The sequence below is a fragment of the Lepidochelys kempii genome, chromosome 4, assembly GCF_965140265.1.
Source record: "Lepidochelys kempii isolate rLepKem1 chromosome 4, rLepKem1.hap2, whole genome shotgun sequence".
Lineage (NCBI taxonomy): Eukaryota > Metazoa > Chordata > Testudines > Cheloniidae > Lepidochelys > Lepidochelys kempii.
Genome location: NC_133259.1, coordinates 31,308,362 through 31,317,465, shown reverse-complemented (window position 1 = coordinate 31,317,465; position 9,104 = coordinate 31,308,362). Strand labels below are relative to the sequence as shown.

Sequence of the window (9,104 nt, the reverse complement as noted above, 5' to 3'; positions counted from 1 at the left end):
GCCTGATGCTAAATTGCATTTAAAGGCAGCTAAAAATTCATAGCTTTTTCCATGTAAGCAGTTTCAGGAGCTGCCAGAAGGATGTTATGGGCTCACAAATGGGAAGGAAAGGAGGGGACGACAAGGCATTCTGTATGAAGTTGTGGTCCATATTGTGATAGCTGGGGATCTCTGAAATTGACAGGCCGAAGGCATTAAATTACAGCACCTCTAACCAATTCAAAATGTCAGAGGACTGCTTAGTTGTTCCTCCTTTTTCTCCCCCCCAAATTCTGTTCAAAACTTAACTACATTCATCACAAATTAAATTAGCATCTTGTAGATCACTTTATTTTGAAACTTGTTTTAACTGGAATCCTTGCTGCCTTACACTTTGTAGTATAAAGCAGTGGTGTGGTATCTATCACCAGGAATGTTTGTAGTTAAATTGTACAAGAAGCTGAACTGAATCTGGTGCCTGCCAGCCATAGCAGAAGAGTGGATGGTGCATGTGTGTGTTTCTTCATTTTTGGAAATAGCTTTCCCATTCATGTTGTTTAGCTGCTGCAATTGTCATTATCCGTGTCAGCAGCATCTTGCATAATTTTATGCTGTGGTAGCACCTAATTCAAGTATCCTTTCTGAGATTAATTCATTATATAGAATACAAAACTTTTTCTATTTGTGGGGCAAATATAGTTAAATCCCACAAACTGAGGGCCCGATCCTGAAAATACTTGGGTCTGAGCCTGGAAATACTTAGCTTGGGGTATAATGTGGGACTAAGACATTGTGTTTGTAAGATCAGACCCTGCAGATGAGGAGAACATGTGTTGATGACCCCTGCGCTTTTTTTTTAAACATCTTAAAGTCTTGAAAGGGGTGTGTGTGTGTGTGTTTCCATTCCCCCCCCCCCCATCCTGGAGGACTCTAGGAATAACTGGATAATTAGTTGGTTTGAACCAAGATGAGAGGTGTCTTGACTAGAAGCACATGACTTAAAATGATTTAATCTGAAGTAAGAGACATTATCATCATGGGGTTATTTAACTTTGATATTCAACTTAAATAATGACTAAAAAGAAGTGTAGTAATGCCATGTTTCTTGACTTTCATTCTTTCCCCTTGTTCCCTATTCTACAGCAAAAAAAAAAAAAGCACACGCCAAAACTAATTGAAGTCTCCGTCATGGGAAGCCACTTGAAAAGCAGTCATTAATGCTCCTTTGCAATCCTCCGATAATGCTGCTTTAGGTGTGGCTGGGTTAAAGCACCTCCGATGAAAACCTTGGTGATCTATCCCCAGTTCCTGTTCCTATCCCCAGTAGTGAGTAAAACGTGATCTCTTTTTGATCCAGTCTGTAACTGAGAATCTCAGAAACAATCAGCTAATTAAATTACTGGAGTCTCTATCAACCAACCATTCGGTGAGCAGATTTCAATTCTGTAATTTTTGCACAGTGTGTAGTGAATCAGAAATGCATACCTTGACTGTGAGTTGAAATTAGATTAAAAAATTTTAACACAAGCGATTCTCCCAATTCAAAATTAACTATGTACATTATGGGGCTGGGACACTGAGCGGGTACTAGTAGCAGTGCATTGAAAGCAAGAATTAACAAGGTGACAGCCCTGACACAATCCCTGAAAATCAGCCTGCTTACATTTTAAAGTAAACCCCAGTTTTTAACTAATGGACTGAAATGTTAATAGTATGAAACCAATGGTGAAAAGGCAGAAAACTCAAAGCTAAGTTTGTGACACTGGTTGAGAATGGCACAGGAGTGTGAATAAGCTAAGTTTTTAATTCTGAATTTCTGCATTTGTCTTTCTCACAACTCTACTGTTACTCAGAGAGCAAAAAAGTTTGTGCTGCCTCGAATACATCCATGTTTTTAAATTCTGTCCATTTGTATCCTGATGGAGTGGAACTCTAAGTGACAGGCAGTTGTATGCATAAAGTGTATGGTACAGCATGCATTATAGAAATTGTACTATCAAAACTTGGCTGAAGTGCTCTCTCTCTATAATGCATCTTGCTTTGCTGTGCAGTTAAACTTTTTGAGGACTATTGCTGCTGCACAGGAATAGGGGAAATCCAAATCTCCTGTATAGCTGTCCCAAGTTCCTGAAGATACATAGATTGAGAGTTGCTGTATTATCAGTGAATCACAGTAACATCATTGGGCTTTTATTGTAGTTAACTTTCAAACTGATCCTTTACTTTTAAAACAAACCTTGAACACTTCTTTATAGGAAACTTTTTAATTTGTCTTTTCTTTACTCATCTCAATTCCCCTCCCTGCTGCCTTCCTTTTCAGATCAGTTAGCAATGCCAAAGAAAGCTCGGTTCTCTTTCTTTCAAATTGAAAAGTTTGATCAGCTGCACCCAGAAATAAATGTATTGAATTACAAAAAAACCCAGCACGATAGAGCTAAATCACCACTAGTGCAAGCTGATGCAGCTCCACTTCACGTCAGAGGTGAATGTGGCTCCATTAATTGACAGCCCAGACTTTAATTAAACTTACCTTTCAAGACTGCATAGTGAATGGGTGAGTTGGGGGAGCGGGCTATGGAAGAAGGCTGGGCAGAGATCCAGCATGTTGCTGGTGGGAGGTCAGTAGTAACCACAGCAGGAGAATGCAAGCAGTGTGGAGGGGTCTCAAGTCTCACTTGATGTCCCCCCTATGCTGGATGCCCTTGGGCTGAGTTAGGAACTGTTGTGATTGTGTTGTAATTGCTAAAGTAGTCTTGCCTAAGTTGGTTTGCACCTCTATTTCTGGCAGCCTTAATGAATGAATCCTCCATTACTCTGTGTGTGTGTGTGTGTGTGAACGCCTGGGGGAGTGGAGCCTAATGCTTGGAGTGCCAACAGCAGTTGACTGAGACTGTGACACAGGAAATGCTACTAGTCATCTAGAGGGGGACCACAACAGTCGCAGCAGCATGCTGCAGTGGGTGAAATTACAATAAACTTTGCTCACACATGCATCACCTTTCACACTCCAGTGACAAAAATTTAATTAATTGGCACACCACCTAACTGATATCCAACCCACTGCTGGACAGGCTTTCTTCCCCCAAATGTTTACATAAATAGTATCTCCGGCGGACAAAACATTTTAGTATCTGTACATAGATTTCCTATATCTGAGACCCTACAATCCTATTAGTAGATTGTGTAGCTGCAGACGTGAACATAGAGTTCTCAATAGGCTTTTACTTTTTTTACAGCTAGTGCTCTTAAAAAGCAGTAACTGAATAGATCAGTAAGAGGCTGAGATAGATAGAGATTGAGTGATGGTGCAGACTGAAGAGGGAGATCTCTACAGCACACTATATAACTCAATCCTACACATTCCAGTTTACCTCAGGAAAGTACAGTTAGTTAATCTTGCAACAGAAGTGACGTACCGTTTTGTTTACAGTAAAACTTAAACGAAACCCACTTTCTGGCTACATCATCACTTCAATGAACTGCAACTGTACAAGTCTCAACTGTCTAAGACTGATGCACCTTTGATTTTTATTTACACCAATGTCTGTCCATTTTCTGAATTCTTCTTCCCTGATTGGGTCAAAACTAAGAATTAGCTGAACAGCAAGAGTAAAATGGTCAAACGGTCTTCATGTTTCACACATTGCATGTAAATGTTGCATCTTCCCCTCTTCATGTGCATGACCTGCATATATTGGATACCTACACTAAAAGTACCTGTTTCTCCCCTTGAATATGCTTCATATGTCTAGGATGTTTCTCTAAACTTATGAGAAACCCATCTCTGATCCAGACCATTAGGCACTTCCCTTGAAACGCCACGCACCTCTGCCTTCTGTATCTACCTACCACAGGGTTTTCTATAGTGTTCATCACCATGGTATCAAAGCTTGCTTCATCAAAATGTAGATAAAACATACATTAATATTCCTGCATTATTTCTGCTCATCCTTTCTAAAGTGAGGCTGTCTTAGCCTGTCCAGTGATTTAGCAGCACTGGTGCATTATCCGGGTACATAAGAAACCTGGGTTGGGCAGTAGCCTTAGGGCTTACATTGTATACTGTGAGCTTTTGGGGGCCTGTCATGTGGCTGTAGGAGATGCCAGTGGTGTTTTGGAGGGTAGAGAGCTGATTCTATGTAAGCAACACCCACTCTCAGCTGGTTAACAGAGAGATTAATGACTGCCTTGGAGGCCAGCCTTCCAGCATCCTGGCAAGAGGGTAAGCCTCATGATAGCTGCAGCAGCTGGTTTTGGGAGGGGGGAAATAGAGAGAATAAACCTGCATGCCCAATATGCCAGGGTAGCCTGTGTCCATGCTTTTGTATCTTCTGCCTCCATATGGACACAGGCTACCCTGGCATATTGGGCATACAGGTTTATTCTCTTTATTTCCCTCCTCTCAAAACCAGCTGCTGCAGTTCTATCAAATGTAAAAGCGAACATGTACTCTGCACATGAGTCTGTGGCTAAAAAGGCCACTGTGTCCTTAATGACCGAGTCGTATGTATCAGATCATAGTATGGGAGGAGGAAAACGAGCTGAATTTTTTTATTTGGGTGCAGGGGTTACAGCTCATTGATGGTTCAAAGGCTTAAAGTTTGGATCGCTATCTAACTAGGTGTAATAACTGCTATTTAAAGGAAGTATTAATTCCAGGAGGTGGCTTTACCTGGACTTGTGAGGAGATTCGGCTCTGAAAATCTATGAAATCTTTATTCTGTGAAACTTGAATAGAAAAGGTACAGAAATTCACCTGTGGTTCCAGGGGAGTGTGCCTTGACAAAAGGTCAGCATAGCTCTGACCAGGGCGAGAAGCAGCAGCATAAGGGTTTCCTCAAACACTCAAGAAAATCTGTCCTGAAACCTGAAGAAAGGTTCTTCCAAAAGTTGAATAGTACGCTTACTAAGACAGGTAACTAAGAGGAGTTGTCTCTTTCTTTCTCCTGGTACTGTAGTACTTAACACTTCTGTATCCACTTCTCCAGAGCACACTTTAATAGGCAACCCTCCCTCTTGCCCTTAAGATTTCACAAAACCCAATTAACAGAGATGAGAGAGTGCTAGTGTATATATACACATGAAATTTCAGCAGGCTAAAGGAGACTTTCTTAATATCCTAAAGCCTGCCCTAAAGTAAAATTTGTATCTGAAATCTACATAGCTAACCTCCTAGAGCAGGGGTGGGCAAACGTTTTTTTTTGCAAAAGCGTCACATCGAGGTTGCAAAATTGTATGGAGGGCCGGATAGCGAAGGCTGTGCCTCCCCAAACAGCCTGGCTCCCGCCCCCTCCCACTTCCCGCCCCCCTCTGAACCTCCAACCTATCCAACCCCGCCCTGCTCCTTGTCCCCTGACTACCCCGACCCCTATCCACACCCCCGCCCCTGAGAGGCCCCCTGGGACTCCCACACCTATCCAATTGCCCCCTATTCCTTGTCCTCTGACCACCCCCCTACCCCAGAACCTCCATCCCATCCAACTGCCCCCTGTCCCCTGACTGCCCAGGCCCAGGACCTGCCTGCCCCGTTACCATGCTGGAGCCAGCCATGCCGCCGCACTGCCCGGCAGGAGTGGCAGGCCAGAACGCTGGTTGCGCCACGTGCTGAGGCAGCGGGGGAGGGGCCGGGGGCTCAGAGATTGGGCTGCAGGTCAGATGTGGCGTGCAGGCCGTAGTTTGCCCACCTCTGTCCTAGAGGAAGACAACATGACTGATTACAACTTTTTATTCAACAGGGATAACGTCCAGGTTTGCTAGATATAGCTTCCGTCCGCTTGCAGCAGTTGAGAGCTCTGCTCGGTGACCCATGTTTGTGGTAAAACCATTATAGACAATACAGTCCACAACATACCATTTAAGGAATTGTAACCAACTTTTTTTAAATCATTTTAAAATTGCATGAGCAAAAACAATTTGAGGAGATCTACTTGCAAATTTATGTAAAACAAAGCCAAAAATAGGCTAGGTGTTACGTGGGTTTGGGTCTTATTAAAGAAAATGATTCAAGATTTGATGTGATTAGCACATACAATATTCAGCAGTCTACCCAGGGCTCCAGATGTTTCATACTTTACTAACCTAGTACCATAGCTGTTAATTTTAAATTATTCCAAATGAGCCATTCTGAGGTAGATGCCGATAAATTGGATGTAACTTATTTTTAATAGCAGCCCTTTATATATAAGAAATAATATGGGTTAAATATTCAAAATGGAAGTGGGGCTAAAGATTTCAGCCCACAAGCAAGTTTGTGTGTGTGACTGTTGCTCTAACTCTTAAACAAACCAGTCTTAAGCAAAAGCTTGAAGATGGGTCTAACCTGCTCCCCTTCTAAAACATTTTCTTCAGCGTAAATACTGACAATGGATCCGTTTAAAGTTCAGGTCTAGAAACAATATCTAGAAAGGAAAGCTGGGGATTGGGTAGAGTGCTGGAAATACAGTAACTATCTGGCACTAAAAACATGAGGCCTCAAAGCTGCTGGTGTGCGGTGGCCTGTGTGTGGGGGGTTTTTTTGTGTTTTTTTTTTTTTAAAACACCACCAGATTCTGCAGAGGGCTCGTTATCGCACACTGTGAGTCAGCATGATCAAAGCCCTGGGAAAGGTCAGGCATTCCAGTAGGAGTGAGACACTGCTGCCTGCTAAACACTGCTCCATCCCACGTCTCTCACAGCAGCAGCTTCAGCACCTAACTGAAATCCTTTATCTCGTTACTGAGTGAGCCTACAGATTAGTTGGCCTGGCCTTACCCTGAAGTCTAAAGCATGAAACACCTGGCCTGGGTTTTCTGAGGTGGCAAAGCCATCTCCCTGTATGTATAAAAAAATACTTTTTGGGGGTGGGGGCTTAGCTGCTTAGTTTTGTGGAGGAGGCAGCATTTCCTTGGTCCCCCCCCACCCCCGCCCCTCCAAACAACATATAAATAGTGTGCTGAGGAGGGTGTATCCTTTGGTATATTGAAGCAACTGAATAACATAGACTTCTAAGGATCTGGCTGTGTTGGATTATACTGTTTGGGATTCCAAAATTTAGTTTACAAACCTGAGAAGCTCTCCAGTAGGAGGAGAATGGTCTTAATCTGACTTGCATTGTTCTGCTAGTTTTAGGTACAATATTGGTCTCTTGCCAGCTGTCCTACAAGGGCAGCGATTGTTAAAGAATGTGTGGGAGGAGAGAAGGGTGTTAGAGAGAAAAGTGTGTGCTGAGATAGTTTAGCTGAAGTGGTTTTAAGGCTTGGCTGCATGCAGTTTTTTGTATCTAACTAATTGGTAGTAAAAATGACGCGAGTAAATAAATGCAGTTACTACTGTACTTGTGCCCACAGCAAGGGGTTGCACCTACTTAGATTGGTACAAAAACTGTGTAGACAAGCCCTTAAACTGGCTCTAGTTAAATATGCCTAGCCTCAGTGGTTGTGGTGGGGATTTTAGTCTTCTAAAGAACTCAGTTTTGTACTACCTAATTATGGTTTTAAAACTTTGTCCACAGCAACCAGGCAAACTATAACTAGTGTCAGCCTTAACTAGTTTAAAACTGTTCTTTTTAAAAAACGAGTTCAGCATAAACTGTTCTTGCAGTTTAATCCTCAAGGGTAGAGGCAATAGGTGGAGGATTAACTGATGCCTTTGCCTGCTTTTCATGGCATGCTGTCCTGTTGGTACTGACACAAGGCAGCTGATGAAAATGTGTTGGGATCCGTAGATTTGTGAAGCAGATTCTTTTTTAGACTGGGAGTGAGGCATAGAAATACAAATTCAAGCAACGTTCTGAGAGAATGGGTACCAGCACACATAAACTTACAGGGCAAGAGGTACTTTGTGCTGGGAATGGGCAAAAAAAGTTCCAGGCAATCAACTTTAAATCTTGACAGGTTTCAGAGTAACAGCCGTGTTAGTCTGTATTCGCAAAAAGAAAAGGAGGACTTGTGGCACCTTAGAGACTAACCAATTTATTAGAGCATAAGCTTTCGTGAGCTACAGCTCACTTCTTCAGATGCATATCGTGGAAACTGCAGCAGGCTTTATATATACACAGAGAATATGAAACAATACCTATTCCCACCCCACTGTCCTGCTGGTAATAGCTTATCTAAAGTGATTTCCAGCACAAATCCAGGTTTTCTCACCCTCCACCCCCCCACACAAATTCACTCTCCTGCTGGTGATAGCCCATCCAAAGTGATAACTCTTTACACAATGTGCATGACAATTAAGCTGGGCTATTTCCTGCATAAATCCAGGTTCTCACATCCCCCCCACCCCCATACACACACAAACTCACTCTCCTGCTGGTAACAGCTCATCCAAACTGACCACTCTTCAAGTTAAAATCCAAGTTAAACCAGAACATCTGGGGGTGGGGGGGTAGGAAAAAACAAGAGGAAACAGGCTACCTTGCATAATGACTTAGCCACTCCAAGTCTCTATTTAAGCCTAAATTAATAGTATCCAATTTGCAAATGAATTCCAATTCAGCAGTTTCTCGCTGGAGTCTGGATTTGAAGTTTTTTTGTTTTAAGATAGCGACCTTCATGTCTGTGATCGCGTGACCAGAGAGATTGAAGTGTTCTCCGACTGGTTTATGAATGTTATAATTCTTGACATCTGATTTGTGTCCATTTATTCTTTTACGTAGAGACTGTCCAGTTTGACCAATGTACATGGCAGAGGGGCATTGCTGGCACATGATGGCATATATCACATTGGTGGATGTGCAGGTGAACGAGCCTCTGATAGTGTGGCTGATGTTATTAGGCCCTGTGATGGTGTCCCCTGAATAGATATGTGGGCACAGTTGGCAACGGGCTTTGTTGCAAGGATAAGTTCCTGGGTTAGTGGTTCTGTTGTGTGGTATGTGGTTGTTGGTGAGTATTTGCTTCAGGTTGCGGGGCTGTCTGTAGGCAAGGACTGGCCTGTCTCCCAAGATTTGTGAGAGTGTTGGGTCATCCTTTAGGATAGGTTGTAGATCCTTAATAATGCGTTGGAGGGGTTTTAGTTGGGGGCTGAAGGTGACGGCTAGTGGCGTTCTGTTATTTTCTTTGTTAGGCCTGTCCTGTAGTAGGTAACTTCTGGGAACTCTTCTGGCTCTATCAATCTGTTTCTTTACTTCTGCAGGTGGGTATTGT

The 9,104-nt window shown here is 42.8% G+C and overlaps 1 protein-coding gene across 7 annotated transcripts in view; it reads left to right on the top strand.

Moving 5' to 3' along the window:
• The window catches only part of LEF1 (lymphoid enhancer binding factor 1), a 120,049-nt gene that overhangs the window by 46,625 nt on the left and 64,320 nt on the right, over nt 1-9,104 (top strand). The gene's annotated exons all lie outside the window — the stretch shown is intronic.